A 19,587-nucleotide genomic window follows, 5' to 3' on the forward strand; every position below is an offset into this window, starting at 1 on the left:
ATGTTTAGAGCTGTTAATTGATCGGATGGTGCAAGAATGAATACAATCAATTGATAACTGAATGTTATGATGGACACAGCTTTTGTAAAAGCAAAACATACACAGCCTCGGCTCAACAAACTCAAACTTGAAAAGGAATCATTTGGGGTGCTGTAATTTGTGAACGATATTGTGCTTATCACCCTCACAGCAGGCAAGCAATGCATTCTGCCAAGAGTCGTTTACAATCTAGTCCGGTTGCGGCCACAACTAGACCTTGTTTCAAATGTACCAAGAAATAATCGTATTCATATGCCTAGCAATCAACAAATGTAGATTGTTTAAAGCCCACTTTAACAAGTCTCAGTCACAAATGACAGCTTCAATAAGCTCCTTATGGGGAACGACATATGAACGAGAGGCTTGTAGAATCATGAATATTTTGAGTTTTCAGTTCATTGTGCTCTCTTGCATTACTGACTCAAATGAACGAAATCAGTAGGAAGTTGAGTTATTTTGACTGAACAAGTTGAAAAGATCAGAGTCAGTAGAAAGAGCCGAACTTCTCATCACTACTATGAACAACCTGTGTGTGGTGCATTATAATTATAACTGTGTTATAAGCATTTCTAAATGTACTTAAGGTGGACTATAATAAGGAGCGATTAGTGGTTATGAATGGCAAGTTTGATAATACAAATTTATGCATGTATAAATCTCCTGTGTGTCTATTTCATTCTGAATGGATTTATAGCCATTATGTAAAGGATATAAATAACCTTGAGCAGCTATGAATGCTTATAACAAGTCGTATAATGCACTATGGGAAATGATAGGTACAGTGCCTTGCGAAAGTATTCGGCCCCCTTGAACTTTGCGACCTTTTGCCACATTTCAGGCTTCAAACATAAAGATATAAAACTGTATTTTTTTGTGAAGAATCAACAACAAGTGGGACACAATCATGAAGTGGAACGACATTTATTGGATATTTCAAACCTTTTTAACAAATAAAAAACTAAAAAATTGGGCGTGCAAAATTATTCAGCCCCCTTAAGTTAACACTTTGTAGCGCCACCTTTTGCTGCGATTACAGCTGTAAGTCGCTTGGGGTATGTCTCTATCAGTTTTGCACATCGAGAGACTGAATTTTTTTCCCATTCCTACTGCAAAACAGCTCGAGCTCAGTGAGGTTGGATGGAGAGCATTTGTGAACAGCAGTTTTCAGTTCTTTCCACAGATTCTCGATTGGATTCAGGTCTGGACTTTGACTTGGCCATTCTAACACCTGGATATGTTTATTTTTGAACCATTCCATTGTAGATTTTGCTTTATGTTTTGGATCATTGTCTTGTTGGAAGACAAATCTCAGTCCCAGTCTCAGGTCTTTTGCAGACTCCATCAGGTTTTCTTCCAGAATGGTCCTATATTTGGCTCCATCCATCTTCCCATCAATTTTAACCATCTTCCCTGTCCCTGCTGAAGAAAAGCAGGCCCAAACCATGATGCTGCCACCACCATGTTTGACAGTGGGGATGGTGTGTTCAGCTGTGTTGCTTTTACGCCAAACATAACGTTTTGCATTGTTGCCAAAAAGTTCAATTTTGGTTTCATCTGACCAGAGCACCTTCTTCCACATGTTTGGTGTGTCTCCCAGGTGGCTTGTGGCAAACTTTAAACAACACTTTTTATGGATATCTTTAAGAAATGGCTTTCTTTTTGCCACTCTTCCATAAAGGCCAGATTTGTGCAATATACGACTGATTGTTGTCCTATGGACAGAGTCTCCCACCTCAGCTGTAGATCTCTGCAGTTCATCCAGAGTGATCATGGGCCTCTTGGCTGCATCTCTGATCAGTCTTCTCCTTGTATGAGCTGAAAGTTTAGAGGGACGGCCAGGTCTTGGTAGATTTGCAGTGGTCTGATACTACTTCCATTTCAATATTATCGCTTGCACAGTGCTCCTTGGGATGTTTAAAGCTTGGGAAATCTTTTTGTATCCAAATCCGGCTTTAAACTTCTTCACAACAGTATCTCGGACCTGCCTGGTGTGTTCCTTGTTCTTCATGATGCTCTCTGCGCTTTTAACGGACCTCTGAGACTATCACAGTGCAGGTGCATTTATACGGAGACTTGATTACACACACGTGGATTGTATTTATCATCATTAGTCATTTAGGTCAACATTGGATCATTCAGAGATCCTCACTGAACTTCTGGAGAGAGTTTGCTGCATTGAAAGTAAAGGGGCTGAATAATTTTGCACGCCCAATTTTTCAGTTTTTGATTTGTTAAAAAAGTTTGAAATATCCAATAAATGTCGTTCCACTTCATGATTGTGTCCCACTTGTTGTTGATTCTTCACAAAAAAATACAGTTTTATATCTTTATGTTTGAAGCCTGAAATGTGGCAAAAGGTCGCAAAGTTCAAGGGGGCCGAATACTTTCGCAAGGCACTGTACATGTACAACTTGTTCAATCTGTAGTTAAGGCAGGCCTAAGACCCAAATTCCCCACTCATAACAATAACAGTAAAGTAAACTACAGTACCAATGATTTATGCAATTTGAAGACAGTCCCACATTGAACTTAGACCCGTGCAACAAAAATGAATTGTCCAGTACAGTGCATTGCCTCACACATTGCCTCAGAATTCAAAAATATCCTGACATCATCATCTGTTTACAGAACACGGGTGGTTATAATGCTGATTGATATTCGAGCATAAATCTGTCTTGACTTTTTTATTTTACCTTTATTTAACTAGGCAAGACAGTTAAGAACAAATTCTTATTTACAATGACGGCCTACCCCGGTTTCCCCTAACCCGGACGATGCTGTGCCAATTGTGCGCCGCCCTATAGGACTCCCGAACACGGGCCGGTTGTGATACAGCCCGGGATCGAACCAGCACTGAGATGGAGTGCCTTAGACTGCTGTGCTACTCGGGAGCCGCCCGAGTGGTGCAGCACATACAAATAACACAACAAGCATTAACTGGAAATGGGATTGAAACAACCCATTTTACCTTGTACTGTGAAGTGGATCAGTTCTGTAATGTAAAACAATGTAAAACCCTGCAAAAGGAAGGATGGGCATTGCAGGCACTCGGGACTCTAGCTGCCATATTTGGGCGCGATACCATTATTTTTCAATAAGAACTGAGGGGGCCATTCGTTTGATGTGGTCTCCGAGTATTGTATGGGGCATGCTGGAGAGTGTTGAGGATGAGGTGTGGTGGTAGGGAGGGGTGTGTGGGGGTGTGACATGGCAGGGGAACATCAGTCAAAGGGCCGCTGCGCCAGACGTTTGGTCGCCCCTGACTGCGCACTCCAGGAGGGGCTGGTCTGGTGCAGGGCCACTCGCAGGCCTCCATTCCACTAGGACAAAAGCCAGGGCCCAGTTGAAAGATGTGAATTCAGGGGCTTTTGTGCCCAAAGCTCAGGGACATGCCGAGTGAGAAATCTGACCTTTGCCGAGAGTTAGATTGTGTTTTTGAACCCCTCTTGCTGTCTCTGGCAGTTCAGGGCAAAGAGTGAGTGAGCTAATGTGAGGAGGGGGAGAGTGTGTGTGTGTGTGTGTGTGTGTGGGGGGAGGGGGGGGTAGACTGTGCTAAGAGGTTGGCTAGTGGAGGATACATGACCAAGGGTATGGGCGGAATGTGTTGGTCACAGAGGGATGGTGTCCTTAAAGTTTGTCTTACTCTGGGAAAAAAGTTAAGAGTTTGTGTTTTTTAACAGATAATCAAGGATTGTTTATTCTGACACTTACTGTCACGAGTTTGTAAAATTGGCAGGAAATTGAATGTGCCAAAGCTCAATTCAGGCTTCAAGCGGGCTTTGACAAAAGCATTTGCCCTTGTGTTGTTCTAGGGAGTCTGTGATGTTGGATATTATTCCCTCTCACGTCTGTTTATATAGCGTTATATATTTATTTTTGCGCAGAGAAGGTGCTGAATATTAAACTTTGGCATACCTAGCATACTGGTGACGGCTATGCACCAAAGTCTTAATGATCAACATCTTGATGATGTGTGTCACTAATTTATGTGGATTTGGCCTTCATAATTATGATTGAGTATTGATATTCATTTGATATGGTAAATCCTTGTCTGGATATATTAAAATGTCCCCTTTCACAAGCTGGTATGAGGTACTGTATGTTTGTCAGCATAAGATATTTTGTCTTGTATAATACAGTGCTAAATGATATTACTGAGAGCAGAGATTATGTGGATAAAATGTGTTTTACTGTCAATACATTTTTCAAAACAGTGCTTTCATCCCCTGCCTTTAATCATCATATCTTCCGCAGTTCTCTCCCGGATGCAGACATCCATAATGCAATCTTCCTAATTTTGATCCCTCGCAATCTGGTTTTTAAAAGGGAAGGGAAAAAAAGGGAAGGAAAAAAAGGGACATATTTCTGAAGGCTCGGTCCATAATCATTTTAGACAGATAGCCTTTCCCATCGCAGATGAGCAAATATTTGTAAACCAGCTATCTAATGGAAAATTAGAGCGAAATTCATGACGGAGAAATCCGATTATCCGTAATTCTATTATGCCATTTTAGCCCACACAGCATATTTTTGTAGAGTTTTTTCCATAAATACCTATGCCAGGGGTCCCGCTAATCAAATAAAATTGAAATTCATCTTCCCATTAAATTCAATTAGCCGCAATTTCTAAAGCCTAACAAAGATTTTAATTACTAAATTATAAAATTCTCCCAAGCCAAATTGGGGAGAGAAAAAGTGCATCCCTCTCATTCAAAAAACAAACCCACAGAAGGAAATTGCTGATCAAAAAGAGATATCCAGGGGAAAATAAAATTAGGGGAAGAGCGCTGGGGCCCTTGTTCAGCGAGTCTGGGGTGGAGAGTGACGTGTGCCAAACTCGAAGCTCCTGGGCCGAAGGAAATGAACTTAGTCGAGGTGCTCTCTGTCTCTAAATGTCTGCCCTCTGAGTTATTACACCGTAATTTACTAATTGACACCTTAATTTCATTTATGGGGCTCCTGCACTCATAAGGCAACATCTGGGTGGGCCAGTGGTCTTAAAGCAGAAGCAGGGTGCCTGCAGCCACATCAGTGATACAGGTAGACCGTAGGCCTGTAAGGTCCTTTCTCTCTCACCGGTAGCAGATGCCGATTATGGATTTGATAATGGACAGGGCTTAAGGAACACTGTCCTCATATGTTTAAATCCCCTGATTCATCGCGATGGGAATAACGCTTCATGTGCGGCCACGCAAGAAGACCTTTCACTGGCCATAGAGCTGACCCCCTTGAAGCTCAAGTAGCTTATTTTTGTCGGGAAAACTTCCTTTCAAAGGCATTCACTGACCAATGGAAATGTTCAGTATGCAGAGAGTAGTCTACATCCAGAGATGAAAGAGACCATGCAAGTAGGTTGTGTTTAAGTAAATTAAAACTTTTTGTCGAATATGCATAGAATAGGACAAACTAGGAATTACGGCAGAGTAAATTCATGATGATAATAAGGACAGCACCAGCCATGGTCTCAGGTCACCACTAGGCCCATTTCCCAGCCACCCCTTTCTCCTTCACCAATGGGCGGCTAAAACAACAGCTCAGCATGCCCTGCAAACACTACAAAGCTCTGTCTGAAAAGACACCTGCTGCTGTTATTCACTTTAAGGCTCTTTAACGGCTGACTTTGTTTGTTTAAAAGGCCCAAAAGAGAAAGACAACCTTCAGACTGGATTGGGCGGTGATGTATTGGATAAATACGACTTCTAATTGTTTAGAAACAAACGTCTAGTTTCAGAGAAGTACAGAGGGGTTCGCTCCTTTTGAAGAGGTCTGTCTGGCGTTGCTCGCAGACAGCCAAACGCTCGAAGTGGATCTGTAAATATGACCAAACTGAAACTTTAATCTGCTTTTTCCATACTCAAGCTGGCCGGGTATTAGAGATAATCTTTTATGTGTGTCATATGGTGGAAGATATGGATGGAGCTCATTTTTTTGAGACAAATCTGATATTTGTCAACCGGTTGAAAAAAACCTGGGGATTTTCCTCCTAATCCTCCCTCGATGTGAAGGCGCGTTAACAGCGAAATGCAGATGGTGTTCTGTGCCCAGCACAGAGAGCAGTGCATACGGGAAGGCGCAGGCTAGCCTCACCAGGGCTCAACGCAAACCTGCGGATAGCTAACGCCCCAAACATAATTAACGAGCCATTTGTGCAAACGCTAGCCGGTCCGGGTGTTTTCTCTAGTAACAACTTTTCAAAATACACTTCTTTGTTGTTGCTCCTCTTTGTTTTTTCGCCTTTCCAACACAACATCCTTAGTTCTGGGCTGTGCTCATCAAATATTCAGTTTCAAGTCTTCAATTCGGATAAGGTAAAGAAAACAAATTATAAATAAAATGGTGGCATAAATCTTTTAGGATCCTAATTCTAACCTCCCCTTGGAGTGTTTTTGTCTTCATTTTGTCACATGAAGCACTTTTGCTTTCCGTTCCCACTGTTAGGCGTGGTTCAGTTGACACTGGTAGAAAAGCCCTTTCTTCAGTTGCTTTCTTGTTTTGGCACACTGTGCTTTTGTGGTGTGTCAATCCTTTTAAACACAATTATAATTTGGGTAACTCTTGGTTTTCTTTACGAGAGACGTAAAAACAACTTTAGTTTATGTTTTTTTCTTGGCCCACGGGGTTGAATATCAACCCAGGGGCAAGTCGCCTCTAATACACTGCTCACTATGGAGCTAAAAACCGATCATTAGACACATTTCTTCTCAAAGACGTCATGACAAATGGAGCAAAGCTGCTAATCGAATATTTCAGAAGATATCTGCTCTGGGCACTTTAGCACTAGAATGCAAGATGGCAGAATGCTATGAATACATTCCTCATCTGCTTTGGAGGTCTTGACTACATTCAACATTCTATTGATAGTTATCTCAAGTTTTCACATACACTAGGTCATGTACTTTATACACTGCATATGACTGAGTCCTAGCTTCAACAAGCCATCCGTTTCTAAGAAGGTACCAAACACATGACAAGAACAGGAAAGACCAGTATTCTAAATGAAAAGGAGGCCTCTGTGAGTCTGTAAAATGGCACTGTTAACATGGCAGCTCAGCTTTTTAAGAGGTAATATACTTCCTACCCGCAGGCGAGCGTCCTTCTAAACCAACTATTAAATATGTAATGCGACTGAAGCAGACACTGAGGGACAGACCGTAACGTGACTGAAGCAGACAGTGAGGGACAGACCAGATTAATGTCAGGGCTTACAGACAGCCAGAGACTATTACCTCTCAGCATAGAGGTATAGGGGACTAACACAGCTCCATAAAACATAGACTTACACTGTAGTATACAGTAAGATACTCACAGTTCTTTACCTTAACCTGCGTTTAATAAGACTTATTTGACTTAATTCCACTCACTTTGACCTGACCTTCTCTATTCCTATTGTTAAATGGTTTTCATGGTAGGATTTGCTATTAAAGTTGTATTATTGGGAATACTCTCGGTGTAAAATTACATTCTATCAGAATTGGGGCAGTTAACATGTGCTCCTAACTCAAGATAAACCATGGTCATTGACCATTTATTCAATCAACAGACAAGGATTGTATCATCCTGGAGCCTGTGTCTCTTATCTGGTCAACTGCAGCTCTTTAACTTCCTTGTTGTCTGCGTCCCAAATGGCACCCTATTCCCTAAGTAGTGCACTGTATAGAGAATAGGGTACACTTTGGGACATAACTGTGGCCTTCACAAAAGAGAATATAAAACCCAAAATGGACTAATAAAGCTTCAATAAAGGCTCAGCTCAAATATGTTATAGCGTTGACCCACAGCACAACAAGCGGGGATTCTGCACACTGCTGATTTGGAACACTGTTACTTGTATTAGAGTGAAAGTGATATGTTATCCTCTAAAGACGGTGCTGTTTCGCCGTGCTTATTTACTTTCATGGAATTCCTTATGTTTTCGACTAATTGATATTGACATTAAGAATGGGTCAAAATGGAAGAGTAAAAGGCAAAGAGCCCTATTAGGTCTTATCTATTGTGTGGGCATTTGTTTTGCGCAAGGCAGGCTTGACATCTATTGATTAGCTCATCCCGATAAAAAAGTTGACATTATAAGCACTATGAAATTCAGCATTTTTTTTAACCTTCAGAGATGCTTTACATTCGTCTGTGAAATAAATAAATAAATCCACGACCAGGTGGGGGGGTAAAAATCGCTAAAGCTCTTTTGGTGTAATTGGCTGAATAGCAAGGGCAGCAGAAAATGTCCAGGCAGGCGACAGTGTGAAGGGGACTCGGTCACAGCGCAAAACTAACCCCTCAGCAGCGACGAGGGAGCTAGACGAACGAGGGGGCACGCAAGCATACAGCAAGGGCCTGGCACATCTTAACTAGTGCAAGCTGCTCACTCGCCCTCTCTCTCACTCACTCGCTCGCTTCGGGGTAAGCTCCAGATCGGGGGTCCATTTCTAGACAAGTTAAGTAAATAACACGAGCCAGGCTGCAGACGACAGCAACAAGGAAAGATAAATCCCCCAAAGTCACAGCGGTGGCACTCCACTAAATCCAATCAAACTGAGGAGAGGGAGAGGGGGGAGGAGAGAGACAGAGGGAAGGAGGGAGAGAGAGAGATATCCTCTTTACTGCCTGTGTGTGTCCAACAGCATTGGTAGAATAACACCTCATTCAGTCTTTAGCCCTCCTCAAAGGACAGGCAGGGATAACACTTATAACCCTGTGGCTTTATCTCTCCTGCAGATTTTCCATAAAATGCCGAGCCAGGGAGCCGGGGCCATGTGACTGCCATGTAGGTCAGGGCAGATGGGGGGTAGAGAGGGAGGGAAGGAGGGAGGGAGATGGAGAGAGACCGAGAGAGAGGGGGAGGACGGGAGTTTTTCGATGGAACTGTTGAAAATAGCAGGCCGTAACCAGATTAGATCAATAAGGATTGTTTCTATATCTGTCTGTGAATAGGACATAGAGAGAGAGAGAGAGAGAGAGAGAGAGAGAAAGAGAGAGAGAGACGGAGAGACGGAGAGAGAGAAAGAGAAAGAGAGAGAGAGAAAGAGAGAGAGAGAGAGAGAGAGAGAGAGAGAGAAAGAGGGACGGAGAGACGGAGAGAGAGAAAGAGAGAGAGAGAGAGAGAGAGAGAGAGGGAGAGAGAGAGGGAGATAGAAAGAGAGAGAGAGAGAGAGACAGAGAGCTAATGTCAGAGGGAAAGAAGAAAATGAGAGAGGACGAGAGTGACAACCAAAGTGTCAGTTTCAGGCCTTAAAACAGGGGAGTCAAACTCATTCCACGGAGAGCTTAGTGTCTGCTAATTTTTGGTCCTAACTTTCAGTTAAGACCTAGAAAACCAGGTGAGGTAAGTTCCTTACTAACCAGTGACATAAATTCATCAATCAAGTACAAGGGAGGAGCGAAAACCTGCAGACATCGGCCGTCCGTGGAATGAGTTTGACACATGTGCCTTAACGCAACAAGTTTCTAGGTAGGGAAATGATTGGGAGAGACAATTTTCAAGCCAGCTCCATTTGCAATGCGCTAGCTATATTTACCAAACATGTACTGGACATGCAGCATACATATTGCACTTGTGGGATCATCCCTTACATTGGTTTATCACCGGATAACTGGAGTCCTATAGGCTTTTGGTCAAAAGTAGTGCACTAAGTAGGGAATAGGGTGCCAGTTGGGAAGCTTGAACTTGGTGTACACTGATAAGTGACAGCTGGCTAAGTCACAGGAGCCAAGAAACAGGACACCGATTGCCAGTCGCGTAAATAAATGTCAAAAATCCCAGCTCCCAGCTCTGCCGGCACCCAAATCTAGGGATGAAACTGAGACCCTGAGAGAGAGATGTCTTTAGCAGCAGTTCTAGGGTACAGTATGTAGCCACAGAACTCAGAATCCCCCTACTGAGGCATGTTTGACACGATGGCTACGTCCACGAAAGCCTATTCACTGTAGCTTTGTTTGACGCAATTTATCAGAGGATAACAGATATTAATGTCGAAAGTGCCTGTCGTCCTACCAAGGCTCTAGTAATGAAGTAGGATCCTCTAATGTACTCACTACGTAGACTTTCAAAACTAGATATTTTACTAAGCCCTGTCTGGCAACCCCATCACACAGCCAAACAAACTGCTTGCAGCTGGGTCCTGCAAGGCTCCTACATATGCACTAAATTGACAACTTTAGGTCTATGGTGATGATGGTCCTGGATGTGATGTGTGGTTTGTTCATCTGACTGTGAATAATCTGTGAGGACACTGGCCACTTCTCCTTTGAGACAGGTAAACAGAGCTTGACCTTGTGTCAAGAGTTTCAATCCTCATTGTATCGACTACCTAGTATGCCTTGAGACTTCACTTGCTTACATTGAAGCATACATTGATCAAATGGTTGGTCATCGTCCATGACATTCAGAGAATTACGAGGATATGTCAATATTCGGCAACTCAATGGGTGCTTTCATTTAACTAATGGGTGCATTCATTTTTAAGGCCTTTAGCTTCCATATGCCTAGGGCAAACCGTTTCCCCAGTGGAATATCAGCGAAGCTTGATGGAATACAAAAGATGGACAGGGTGAGGGCTTTGCGTCATTCACTGACCTTGACCTATCTTTTGACCCACTCAATCACACCATTCTGTTTTGATCAATAAGGGACAGGTGATGTGCTAGGCCTAAAAGGTGACATTTCTATATTTGAAATCTTTTTTTCTTTTCTTTTTTTTCTTCTTTTTTTTTTTACATAAGGACTCCTGAGCACCAGAGGACATGATATGTTTGAATAACTAACCAGACAACATCAAACCAAAACACTCCATCCCCGTTTAAAACAATTATTGATCAAAAAACAGCATCTGTCTGTACATAAAGGCCTCTTTCAATTGATTTTTTTTCATACCCTGGCTGAAAAAAATATATAATAGAGTTGATATGAATTAAGGAGTGTTTTGCTTCAATTCATCTAAGCAGACTCAGACAATAGATGTTGTTGCTAGGGAAACATGATAACACAGATTCTATCTGTTGCTTAACAATCAATTACTTGAATGCCTTTATACTGGTGTTTACAGTGAAACACAAAAGAGACTGTTAAAAAAGCCAGGTGGCTTTAGTGTAGGACAGCGCCATATACAGACAGCCTCTTTTGTCAGGTTCGGAAATTCAACAACCCTGCAATCCAACAAGCATTGCAAATATGCACAGGGTTTTTTGTTGAAAAGACCGTTTTTATTCCACCAATAAAGGCCCAAACAAAGCTGTGACTTTTATCCCTGCTAATCCAAACCTACTGCCTGGTGTTTGCTAGAACTCCTGCTTTTTTTTGTTGTTGCTGTGGCTGTATTGAGCATGTTGTTGAATTCTGCTCAGTACACTACGTTTGGGATCGCAAACTTATTTCATGTGGTTGCGGTGTAGCTATTATTGTGCTGCAAAGAACTTGTGACCGATCAGGTGTCACTTAAAACTGGCACAGTTGGTCGTCATGTTTTTTTTTTTTTTTACAAACATCCACTGCCTCTAATAGTTAGGCATACTTAGGCTCAAGGTTGATCTGTGTAATTTCCGTGACACTTCCATTTAAGCTCAATGACATTACTGACATTAAGCTTCATAAGGCGGTCATAAGAACGGCATCATGATTATGCTTATGACCTATGACGTTAACACTTATGAAGCATGACATTATAAACATCGGATTTAGTTGTGCTTCTAACCATTGTATGCATCTTTACAAGAGTGTAAGTGCTGAAGGCGTGAGAAGTATATGGTCAAACCGTAATGACCTACAGTTTTTGTCCTTATGACAGATTTGTGTAGGCTTTATGTCTGTAGGCTTTGAGTTAAGTGTTTAATTGGTGACACTTTATTTGAAGGGTACCAACATGACGACTTCATAACACATTCATAACCCACGCATAACCCATTAATAAGAAGTGCATAATAATGTAATACCTGCTTATGTCAATGTCATGTATGTGTTATGTCACAGTAGTGCCTACTGCAATGATACATTTGTATTTCAGACATGCGTATTGCTTCAGACATATTTCAGACATGCGTATACTCTTCATGTAAAGTGTTCCCTTTCTGTTTCTGTCAGACATGCCCTAGAGAGAACCCAGACGTGAGGGTATTCAGTATGACACAAATTGACTGAAACATGCAATAGAACAACTATTGTTGGACCAACAGTGTTTGTGACATCATGCCGTAGGGTTACAGGACAACACTCAAGAAAGGTTACAAATATTTCTGACTCCTGCAAAGTCTTTTTAAAAGCAGGCAAATCCATGTACATGTCCTCCTCAACCAAAAAAGGCTAATCTAAAGTGGGTAAAGAGATTAAATGCCGTGACCCAGCAATAGCAAAGTAAATCAAGGGCTATTCCTGTCTCTAAAGCCACTTCATCCTGAGGATGAAAATTCACAGAAGTGACTTCAGGTGAGGAGGATCTATAATTGACATATATTGTGGTGCAGTAAAGCAGGGTTTTGTCATAGGACTGAAGTGCTATATAGTTCCTCTTTTATGACAATTTGCCACTTTCAATAATCGGTAACACTTTATTTGAAGGGTACCTTTATAAGGGCTTCTTTAGACAAGTATGCGTTATTAATGTGTTATGAAGTCCTTATGCAGGTACCTATCAAATAAAGTGTTACCAAATAATCTCCTTATTCTAGCTCATCACAATTGGTTCTCAAATACAACGTAACAACTTAAACTTCACAATACATTTCAATAGCAGGAGGTAAGCGTTTTCACTTGTTCATATCGTTTACAAAATGACGATCTATTAATGCATTTTGTTTGTGACACGCCAATATTGAGGAAATGACATTCCAGCACCATAGATATCAGCATCTGTACCAAAAGCATCCTTTCTACAGTAATTGAAAAATAGAAGACACGACTAGACAAATCACGCGTGGCTGATATTATTACGGCTGCAGCCTTGTTAGATAGGATTATACAGGTACATTCTTTTCATCAAGATGAAAGGATTAAAAGGGACACTTTCACACCGTTCAGCTAACCATTTCCAAAGACAGTGAAGAGAGTGAAGGTTCAAAGTGGCAAACGTGTGCTTCAAAGATGAAACCCTCCCCACTTAAGACATTGTCAAAGTTTCCCAACGCCTGCCAGGCCTGTGCAGCTAGCCCTTTTGATTGAAAATAATATGATGCTCCATCTTTCAAAGATGTACGTTTCCCAAAGCATTGTTGATTGCCCTGTGTCCATTACTTGGAGGGATTATGATAATATTCCACATTGTGCTCGGCGTGATGCACAGGAAATTCAATACTCAAAAGGTTAATGCAATCAATTAGGATGACAAAGGAGTAAAGTAAAACCCTCCTGCTCGCTGAAAAAAGAGACAGGGGAAAAAAGGGTGGAGAAAAGGTATTGAAAGCTTGAATGGATCCGCTGAGAGAAAAGAGGCACTCAAAAAGAGAGAAAAATAGCATTTACTCTGTGTACCCTTCAAAGCCAACTCTGTGCAACAAACACACACACCACCATCATCATGCACAACCACACACACACACGCACAAACACACACACCACCATCATGCACCACCACACACACAAGCACAAACACACACACCACCATCATGCACAACCACACACACACACACACACACACACACACACACACACACACACACACACACACACACACACACACACACACACACACACATAAATTGTGAATTACATCATTTAGCATTTGACAAATGTACCTTTAACAATAAAGGAACAACACTTGTCTTTGAAGGTAATCGGACACACTAAGCTCGGGAAAATGGATCCAACGCTAGAAGCATGGCTCTCAATTAATAATGAAAATGTATAATGCTGTGGATGTTCTATGGACGTTCCAAGTCAAGTTTTTGCTCAATACTTCCTTTTTGTGTGTGTATTGTTGCGTGGATTGAATATTAAACAACAGTTGGGGTCTACAACTGTGCACGTGAATTATATCTTTTGTTATTTAAATAGATGTTACAATCCTACACAACACAAAGGAGTCTCATCATTGCAGATAAATGGATAAACTTGGATGGCGGCGTTGAGCTCTGCAACCGTTGTAATAATCCATATTACCTTTTCTAGACTGTGGCTCAGTCTGTCAGAGTGCTGATGTATTAATCACATTCTCTGTGGCTAATGTTAGTATTATTAGAGGCTGGGTTGGCAATACTTCACTAACATATGCCACACCAATTTTTTTGCAGATGCAAGACGAAAAGCCTAAAACCTTGGTAATCAAGTACGGAACAGGACAACAACATCACGATAATAGCCACACACACACACACACACACACACACACACACACACATATATATATATATATATATATATATATATATATATATATATATATATAAAAATAAACATACTCAGCAGTTTGTGGCTTGGGGGAGAAAAGACCGCAGAATACTTTTTCCTCTCGTTTCTAACAACATCAAGACAATGTGCCATATCTTCATACAATTACACAACTCAAAGGCCCGGACAGAACTAACATTTCAAAATCTTGATCATACCTGCACAAGCAAAAGACCTCAAAGTACAGTACTAAGAACAATATCCTCCCTTAAAAGGTTTTCCACTGCTAATTGACCTGTTGCAACAACGTTTAGAATTCAGTCAGAGTCTACTTGAGTAACTGGCACAACCTTTCCAACTTAAGTCTGTCGGTGTTCCAAATGTTACAAGGAAAGAGTGAATTTGGAGGAAAAGCATTGTGTCTGGTTGGTGTTGTTCTATCATAGACAGGTCAATTCTACACAATGCTTTCAGCTCTTTTCCACAAACAACAACTACAGCATTCAGACTTGGTGTGTGCAAGTGAGGAGGTGGACATCGAAAGACAAAAGCCAGGGCTACGCGGTAACCAGGGCTACGCGGTAACCAGGGCTTTACATTTGGACCATAAGATATTTCACTTTTTCAGAGGCACAACTGCTGTAATTTGACCTACATCACATTTTTCTGTTTGGGCATTTCTCGGGGCCGCCAGCCACGTCACAGAAACAATGGGCCAAAATGGGCTTTGAAGTCGAGGCTGAATGAAAGCGGAGGGGCCGACACATGAAATGCCCTCACAGCTGGGCGGCCCCCAGTCAAAAGAAAAACAAATACTTTGAACGAGAGGGGGACACGCCGCTCCTGTCTGAGGCTTCCTAAGGCCCTGAGCCGCCACCGGGAGGTGGGCTTTCATGACGTGCCCGTAATGATGGATGGATTCGGAGGAAAGTCTATTCTCATGGAGATGTTACATCATAAATATTTACACAAGGCTGCCGTTTCCATGTAGCCTTTGCTTGTTTTGACACACTGGAAAAATTCAAAAGGCCAAAAAATGGAAGAGCGAGAGAAAATAGGAAAATGAGGGGGCGGCGGCTTCTTTTTGTTGTTGTTATCGTTGAGATATTACATCGACTTTTTCTCTGTCTCTAAGAGACAAATGGTATGCTTCTCCTGCAGGACGATGGAGTTTATTTAGCTACTCCAGTTCATGACTAGGCAAACAAATAAGCCACAGATGTTTTTGTAGAATCATGACTCTAATACACAATAACTTTCAATGACCAGTATCAAAAGACAAAAAAAAAAGTCCACCATTTCAGAGGGATGTTGTTATTAACCATACAACTAATCCCAACACTATTACAATGTTCTAAATCACAATACTGTACCCCTTATGCTTTTGTTAAGAAATGTAACATAAAGGAATAAACCTTAAAGGAGAGCTGTGCCTGCACAATGCAAAAGAAAGCCACATTTTCGGCACTTCAACCCTTTCGCTAACAAACTCGCACACTCCTTTTTGAGAGCCTGAGCGTTCAAGAACGGCAAAGAGGAGAGAAAAGGGAGCCGGCAGTTTTGTTGTTGGTAAGCAGCCCTACAAAATTCTTCACAGCGAGCACAATTAAAAGCCTCTGACTCCCCAAAGGAAGCCCCAGAACCAATGAAAACAAATTTGCCAGTTTAATTTTCCTCCCACTGTTTAAGAGAGAGGGGGAATCCAGTCTGGGAGTCTTCTCCTCCACCCCAGTTCTCTGGGAGCTTTGTGGAAGGGGGGAAAGGCATGCAGGCCCGATGTTGGAGCCAGTTGGGCTTTCTGATTAGCTGAATTAAATATATCAAAACCCAATTAAGCTAACTATACTCCAGCTATTCAGGTTGAAGGCGAGGGGAGAGTCGGGTCAGGATGCGAGGGCTGCTGTAGTTGGCACACACTTGCTTCACTGGGCCTCCCAAAGCACCCTGCGTATTGGAGAGAAGGAAATCATCCTCCCCTTCATATTACAGTCTCCCAGGCTAATCAACCTTTCCAAATCGGCAGAGAAATTAAGAAAAAAGCTTCCCGAAAGACAGCAGCTGTAGAGCGGTCTGTCTCAGTGTGGTGCTAAAACATCCACTATGCGCGCAGTTTTGAGCAACAATCTTGAAGGAAAACTTACAGAAGGTTCAACCATGAACACATTCCCAGGCGTTTCTTTAGATAATGGCAAACACTTCATTTGCACAGAAGTAGCTAGTTAGTTATGCTAACTTTAGCTAGTTATCTAAGCAAACGAGAATGTTTAGAATGCCATGGTTGAATGCCTCTAGTTTAAACTCTAATTTCCCACAATGATTTTAATCAGAAGAGGACATCCATTCCATTTAGCTACTGTTTTTGTTGCAGTTATCAGGTCAAAATATTTATGCAAATGATCCCAATTCTAGTTGCAGCTTGTGACTAATTCATGTTGAAGAAAATGGATAAGTAGCCTAGGCTCGATATAATAGCTCTATTATATTTTAAATGATCTCAGACCTGGCTGATCTGTTGTTATCGTCTCGGAATATAGTTTATTTTGTGTTTTCTTCCCCTATAATCAAAATATACACACACACACACACACACACACACACACACACACATATATAAACCTACAACCCAATGTGATGTGTTTTTTACTTGAAACATCTTAAATTTGGGTAAACATTTTTTCCTCGTTTGACAGCCCTACTACTAACATTCCCGTAAATTGAAAGACACCATGGCTTGTCCTAGTCTCAACCTGTGTTACTAACATTCACTTTACACCTAGTATATCCTGTAAGTTGAAAGATACAGGTTCTCGTAGGCTATGCTTCAAGGCTCTATAAGACTTCATGAATGTGTACGCAGTGGTTATGAAGGTGTTATATAGTCCTAGAAGTTACAATTAGAATGCCTCTAGTTGGTGCATCCATTAATATGGATTAATTAAAGTAACATCAATCTGGAGACGTATTTGGGCCCTGATTGATGCCGAGAGTGTCTCTTCCCTCCACTCTTTGACTGACGCCACCAAGACAAAGAAGTGTGGTGCAGCCCCGTCTTAATTCACAGGCATGCCACCCCCCGGTGACATTAAGGGTCCTCACTTTGACATGAGACAGCCCACGGTGTCACTTCTGAATGTACAGATCCCTCTTGACTAGGAAGCCAGGGGCAAGGGCTGTTGTGTGCATCCTCATGACAGACTCCTACATCAGCATTGTGCTCTACCAGCTAACATCATTAGCACAGAAGGTTTTGTTTCAGAAAAAAAAGCAACCCAGTTTCTACAAGTCACAAGTCATTAACGTCCTCTGAACAATCAACTTGTACAAGCTCGTTTTTTTATTGGTTAGATAGTATTGTGAGTTTCTGACAATGGCGTACAAGTTAGGGACAACTATTTAATACTGTGGCTCTTATTTCTTGGTTAAAAGGTTGTAAATTGACTCAAAGGTTTATAACAACATAATGACTACTAATGGTGGCAAAAGTCATCTGTATTTACCCTTCTGCATCTAATGGTTGGAGTAATTACTAGTAATTAGTGAATGACATTCAATGGAACCATTAGAAAATTATGTCTGGGAGATTATGGGGTAACACTTGACATAAGGGCTACATAAAACATTCATAACCTGCACATATCACATTCATAAGCAGTATATTCAACAACCGCAAAAACTAACGACAACATCAACTTGCAGTTGCTGTGATAAGTTGTACGAAATGCTTATGTACTGCTATGAATGCTGTAGGTATGGGATATGAATGTCTTATGAAGTCCTTAAGTAGGTAACCTGCATGTAATATTTTAGCATGCTTAGTTACAATTTACCCCTAAAACGCCCAAAACCAGGCAAACGATAACTATTGTCATTATGACAACCAACCTTGCAAGTGACAAGTGACATACTGCATACGTTGAATGTTTGTTATGTAAATGTTGTTTCATGAACATTCATAATGAAGCTCACATAACAATCTCTTAGTAATGACCTTCTATCCTAAAGAGTCTTTGCATCTTATGTCAACTTATAGCAATGACAATTAATGAACCTAAACAATGGCTTGTGTCATAGAAATGCCATAACATAACATGTGTCATAACATAAGTCCGTTTTCATAAGAGGACACAACCGCGTATGGCATCTGTTATGTCATTACTATGCAGATGTTATGTATCCTCTTATGACAGGGCTTCAAGTATGTGTCGTTCTCTTGACTTGATAAAGCCCTATCACTAAGAGATGATCACTAATGTATCTTTTACTGTATGGAGCCTTATGTATTTCTTTTAAGTCAAACATTTATGGGTGGAGTGTCCTTATACCACTATGTTTCCAGCTCTAGCACTACCTGGAAAGGGTCATATAAAGGTACACTCACAGGTAATAGCTCTGTCTGCACCATATTACATGGTACCAAGAGCAGAAGAACACTGACTGCATATATGATCATAGCCCCAGCCATTTCATGCTGTGAATGCCTCCTCGAAAAACCGATACATCAGGGCATATGTACAGTGTACGACATCACTGTGAGTTAATCAGCTGGAAAATAAAACGGTGGGATTCTAATAAGTAATTTGTCAATTTTTACAACCCCAGACACATTGATCCATGGTGATTAATGAAGATGCTTGATATTGTTGTAGATATGAACAGGGGAGAATGTGGTGGCAGTAATCAGTCATGCGGTATATTTGTCCTACCTCGTTTTCTCTTCCAGCATGGGACCAAGTCACTCCATATAGACTTACTTCATCTAAGAAAGAGGGGAGAGAGGTGTGTGTGTGATGGGGTAACATTAAAGCCCAACAATCATCTATTACAGTATCTACATATACAGTATCAGTCAAAAGTTTGGTCACACCTACTCATTCAAGGGTTTCTCTTTATTTTTTACTATTTTCTACATTGTAGAATAATAGTGAAAACATCAAATTTATGAAATGACACATATGGAATCATGTAGTAAACAAAAATGTGTTAAACAAATCTAAATATATTTTATATTTGAGATCCTTCAAAGTAGCCACCCTTTGCCCTGATGACAGCTTTGCACACTCTCTCAACCAGCATCACCTGGAATACTTTTCCAACAGTCTTGAAGGAGTTCCCACATATGCTGAGCACTTGTTGGCTGCTTCTCCTTCACTCCACAGTCCAACTCATCCCAAACCATCTCAATTGGGTTGAGGTCGGGTGATTGTGGAGGCCAGGTCATCTAATGCAACACTCCATCACTC

At 41.3% G+C, this 19,587-nt stretch overlaps 1 protein-coding gene across 2 annotated transcripts in view; it reads right to left on the reverse strand.

Moving 5' to 3' along the window:
* Positions 1-19,587, reverse strand: part of casz1 (castor zinc finger 1) — a 262,670-nt gene that overhangs the window by 102,685 nt on the left and 140,398 nt on the right. For both annotated transcript variants that reach the window (XM_036988257.1, XM_036988256.1), the window contains one exon: positions 19,051-19,103. The gene's annotated coding sequence lies outside the window, so the exon portion shown is untranslated. The remainder of the gene's footprint in view (positions 1-19,050; positions 19,104-19,587) is intronic.

This window comes from Oncorhynchus mykiss, chromosome 9, assembly GCF_013265735.2.
Source record: "Oncorhynchus mykiss isolate Arlee chromosome 9, USDA_OmykA_1.1, whole genome shotgun sequence".
Taxonomy (NCBI): domain Eukaryota; kingdom Metazoa; phylum Chordata; class Actinopteri; order Salmoniformes; family Salmonidae; genus Oncorhynchus; species Oncorhynchus mykiss.